The sequence below is a fragment of the Martes martes genome (assembly GCF_963455335.1).
Source record: "Martes martes genome assembly, chromosome: 11".
Taxonomy (NCBI): Eukaryota; Metazoa; Chordata; class Mammalia; order Carnivora; family Mustelidae; genus Martes; species Martes martes.
In genome coordinates this window covers 56,403,206-56,408,973 of record NC_137899.1, presented here as the reverse complement: position 1 = coordinate 56,408,973, position 5,768 = coordinate 56,403,206, and positions in this window count along the sequence as shown.

Genomic DNA, 5,768 nt, shown 5'->3' with positions numbered 1-5,768 from the left:
AATCTTAAAAAGAGGGCGCCTGGGTGGCTCAGTGGGTTAAGCCTCTGCCTTCCGCTCAGGTCACGATCCCGGGATCGGGCCCCGCATGGGGCTCTGTCGAGCAGAGAGCCTGCTTCCTCGCCTCTCTGCCTGCTCGTAATCTCTCTCTCTGTCAAACAAATAAATAAAATCTTTAAAAAAAAAATCTTAAAAAGAAAAAAAAAATTGTAGTTTCCAAGGAAACATGACCCCACATCCACTTCTCAGTCCAGATCCGATGTTGATGCCTTTACACAGAGCTCTGCTTTGCTTTGAGCTTATAAAATCTTACCTAAAATCCACCTAGCCCGCAAATCTTACAGTTGTCTTTTCCTTCGTAGGGTGAGACACCCCTACCATTCCTCTGGTTCACGGTCTCCTTGGTTGCCAGGAGGCAATAAATATGACTTTGTTGGAATGTAGATTTATCCCTGGTGTTTTAAGATGATTGGCCATTGTTCTTGTTAGCATCTTTGGATTTTGAATACAGTGGAAGCTACAAAAGCACTGGGAATAACTGCTACAATGTAGTTTAAAGTTTTTATTTTAAGTAATCTCTATGCCCAAGTTTATTTAAACCTAGTTTATTAAAAAAAAAAAAAAAAGTCAAGTGGGGCCCCTGGCTGGCTCAGGCAGTAGACCATGCAACTCGTGATCTCAGGGTTTGTGAGTTCAAGCCCCACACTGGGTGTAGAGATTACTTAAAAAAAAAATTCACTTATTTTGAAATGTATTGAAGATTTACAAATACAGTATAAGAGACTGTATTGCGGACCTGATACCCCATCACCCAAATACTTTATTTCCTATAAACAAAGACATTCTCCCACATAACCACAGTACAATCACCAAAATCAGGATGTTAATATTGATGAATAACTACTATCTAATCCTTAGATTCTGTTCATGTTTTGCCAAATGTCCCAATGTCTTTAAAAGAAAAAGATCCAGTTTAGAATTATTGTCTTATTCATATTTTTTTTCTTTATTTAGCCTTACTTGTATTTCTTTAGTCTTCTTCATCCTGGAACATTTCCTCAGTCTTTCCTTGACTTTCAAGACCTTAAAACTATTAGAGATTACAGCTATAGTTACTTTGTAGAAGTTCCTCAATGCAGATTTGTCTGCTATTTTCTTGTGGTTGGATTCAGATTAAGCATCTTTGGCAGGATTATTGCAGACATGATGTTATGGCCTTTACATTGCACCTCTCAGGTTGTGCACAATTTGTTTATCCCATTACCTGAGGTGTTTACTTTGATCACTCGGTTAAGATGGTGTCTGCTGAGCTACTACAATGACTCTTTTTGTCTTTGTTATTAATAAGGATTTTGTAAGGAGATACTTTGAAAGCATAAATGTGCCATTCCTCCCCAAGCTTTTTGGTTCTTTCATTTATTTATTCCTATCACTATGGCCTCCAATTTTCCAATTTTATTCAGTGGGTTACAATCTATTACTGTCATTATTTTGAGGTTCAAATCATCCTCAGTGAGAGACCTCTAACCTTTGTTTTTTGACACACCCCATTAATTCTTTGAACACTTCTTTACTCCTTGGCCCAAAAGATGCTCCAGGCTCAATCTTATACTTTCCCTGATCTACTCCTAGGATCAGCCATTTCTCCCAGCAGTCCTGGGTCCTTCAATGGTACTTAGAGGCCAAGATCTGAGCTTCAAATTTTCTCATTGCTGTTGTGAGGTCTTTGCTCCCAAGCCCTTTTGTGGACGTTGCTAGGAAATACATACTATAGAGAGAAATATGTTTACATCAATACATATTTCTGTATATGTATTAGAAATTATGAGTTTATACTGATAACCTCCAGTTTGATCCCAAGATCACAGAATTTCTTTTATTTTCTTCCTGTATTTCTAACTTCCTCCTTTGATAGTGAGAAACTTGGTTCTCACTATCCATACTTATTTTGAGCAATTCCCTTATATTAGCCAGTTTCGCCTTGTGGCCATTGACTTTCTTGTCTATGCAAAGACCAACATGTGTAAGGACTCTGCTGGGATCAAAGACCTAAAATAATGCCAGTGGTGGCTGAAGCTTAAATGAGAATGGACATGGCGCTGTGTGAAGGTGGAAAGGTAGGCAAGGCCAGATCTCAGTTGAGATCATCTAGGTGAGTGCTCATGAGACAGTGGGAGACAATGGGAGCCTAGGGCTAAGGAATGCAGAATTCAGTAGTGATCAATTAGGGCCGGGTTGGTGGAAATCAAGAGTGGGGTCACAGAAAGGAAACTTCTAATCTCAAGATGGCAAAGTAAAAATAGTTCTGCCTCCCTTTCCTCTTGAAAAATCATCTCAAAGTAAGGGGAAACAAGCAAAAAACACAATCTTTGATTATACCAGCAAATAACCATAATCTCAAACCACAATTTGTGAAGATTGAATGTGCTTGGTGGAATAGTAAATTACTTAGCAGAGAGGAGGAAGGTCACATTCTGGAAAGGTGCACACTGATGTCCCTAGAGAGGCTGAAAATCCTCAGAAATTAAGAGCCACCAGGTACCATAGAAGGGTAGACTGAAAATCTCTATGTAGTGCAATTAGAATCCAGCTTCATAAATCCACCCAGTGAGGCAGCTATCCCTACCTGATGGGAAATAGGTTTTCTCCTTGAAAAAAAGTGGGGTGGGGTAGGGACGAGAGAGGCTTTGAGTCCAGGACATCAAGTACAGAGGAGAAGTTACGGTACTGACAATGCAAGCTATGTCAGTTATTGAATGTCAGTTACTGAATGGTGAACTATAGTCCTCTTTGCCTGAGCTCCAGAAATCCTGTAGCCAGCCTTACAGTCCCTTTTTCCCCAACTTGCACTCGGCACCTAAGGTAGGGGTTTGGAAGATTATTTCTTTGAGAATCAAACATCCCAGAAAAATATCTACAGATCTGGTGGATTCCCAACAAAAATAGGTGACCATTCCCTCATCATATGATGAGGCTCACTGATAATTAGGCCCACCTTTGCACACAAAAATTATCAACTCATTCAATGTCTCATTTTAAATAAAATTTGCAGACAGGGACTAGAAAAGAGCAAAACAAACAAAAAAATAAGCAGAAACACACCAAGTGTGTAGAAAATGTTAAAAACACTAAAGTATCTTCAGAGAGGATAACATGAAACAATAACAATGCTATACGAAATAATCATTTTTAAAAAAGTATTCTTAGATATTAAACATGGGTAGTGGAAACAAATTCAACAGATGGTTGGAAGATATAATCAGAGAAGTTCCCTACAAGAATTGAACAAACCAGATCCAGAACCCATATTATAGCTGTTATGAGAGGAGGCTTAAAGCTCTGGAAAAGTAAAATCTTTCAATTTCCCAGCACAAACTTTTAAATTTTTATTTCTCCCAAAGTAGTTTGAATAGCCTTGGGAAGGAGGAAGTTAGGAAGATGAAGTTAGTTCAAACTTTTAGAAGTCTTTTGAGGCAAATATTATAGGAGGAATATTTAAAGGATTTAGCACATGTTGACGGATGCAACCTGAAAATGTCTCTTCATATTATCAGATTTTTGGGACTTGGTTTGGTGCCATGTTGGACTGGACTGAATTTTCTGACATTGTTGATATATGTTAATGGTATCACCCTTAAAAAGTGATATTTCGGGGGCACCTGGGTGGCTTAGTCAGTTAAGTATCCAACTCTTGATTTTGGCTCAGGCCATCATCTCAGGGTTCTGGGATTGAGCTCCAGTTGGGCTCTGAGCTAGGCATGGAGCCTGCTTAAGATTTTCTCCCTCCCTTTGCCCCCTCCCACTTCTCTCCCTCTCCCTAAAAAAAAAAAAGAAAAGAAAAAGAGAAAAAAAAAGGCAACATTTCCTTCCAATACTCTTTTATCCTGACGGGCAGCAAATCTCAATTTTTTGCTGTTAATAGAATATAAGGCAAAAGGAATATAGATTCCTTAGTTAATAATTGTTTATTAAATGGCTAATTTTTGTGACTCAGAATTTCCTGTAAGATTGTAGATCAGGTTTTTGAAAGCTAGGTCACAATTGTAATTAAGTCCTGTTTTTTACAGCAACTTTTTTTTTTTTTTTAAGAAAGATTTTATTTATTAAAGAGAGAGAGAGAGAGAAAGAAAGAACACAGCAGGGGGAGTGGCAGGCATAGGGAGGAGGAGGAGCAGACTTTCCACTAAGTGGGGAGCCCGATGTGGGGCTCGATGCCAGGACCCCGGGATCATGACCTGAGCCAAAGGCAGACACTTAACTGACTGAGCCGCCCAGGTGCCCCACAACACTTTTTTCAAGACATTAAACTTTCATGTTCAAGTTGTAATTTTTGAAAATATAAACTGCTGTCATCAAAATAGTGTCACTGCAAAGGATGGAAAATTAACATATCACGTTTAATAAAAAGAAAGCACAGCAATTTATATAAAGGACAGGACTTTTATGGGGGGAAAAAGAAATAGAAAAATGCTGCGGTGTCCAACTTTTGGGTTTTGGCTTGGGTCGGGATCTCAGGAGTCTGGGCTCCATGCTTGGCAGGGAGTCTGTTTGAGGAGTTTCTCCTTCTGCCGCTCAAGTAAATAAATAAATCTTAAAACAAAACAAAACAAAACAAAACCAACTTGCCAATAGACTGTGCCATTATCCTGGCATTTATAATTTTTATAATTTATAATTTTTATAATTTATAATTATAATTTATAATTTTGTAGAATATTTCCAAGGCAGGAAATACTAATTAGTAATTACTGAGAATACTAACACCACCTCCCCTAAAAACCCCCCCAACCCCCCAAACCCAGGTTTAATCTACATCAAAACTGTCTACATATTTATAGTATGTTCCAGTCAGTTGATACAGCCAAAGAAAAGGCTAGTCCATTTACAATATTTCAAACAGTGCTCACATTCCATATGGGAGAGTATTGTATTAAGTAATGTAAGTAAATTGTAATATGATAAATGGATGTTCTTCTCTCCAAAAAACCTGGACTTTTCTCCCCCAGTGGAGTACAAAATTCAAAACCCAACATAAAAATGTTCAAGACAGGCAAATCTACAGACAGAAAAATTTAATGGTTGTCTAGGTCTAGGATATCTGGAGGATATAATTGGGTTGGATAATGTCCCCCCCAAAATTCATGTCCACTTGGAACTTCAGAATGTGACCTTATCTGGAAATAGATTGTTTGTAGATGTCATTAGTTAAGATAAGGTCATGCTAGATTGGGAGGAGGGTTAGCTAAATCCAGTGACTGCTGTTCTTATCACAACATATCAAGACACAAGGGAAACACAGGAAAGAAGGACATGTGAAGCCAGAGGCAGTGAGTGAAGTGGCACAGTTATAAGTCAATGAATGTCAAGGACCGCCAGCAACCACCAGAAGCTAGGGGGCAGGTTGGCAGTTTTTGCCTCAGAACTCCAGAAGGAGGCAACCTTGCTGACACCCTGATTTAGGACTTCTGGCTTCCTGAGTTGTGAAGGAATAAGTTTCTGTTGTTTTAAGTCACCAACTTTGTGGCAATTCATTACAGAAGCCACAGGAAATTAATACAGGGGAAAACGGGGAGTGACTGCTAGTGAGTATGGACTTTACGTCTGTGGTGATGGGAATGTTCCAAAATTGTGATGATGATTGCACAACTCTGTGAATGTATTAAAGACCACTGAATGATATACACTTTAAATGGGTGAATTGTATAATGTGATTTACATTTCAATAAAGCTGTAACATGCATAAAAAACTCTAAATAAAAATATATCATTAT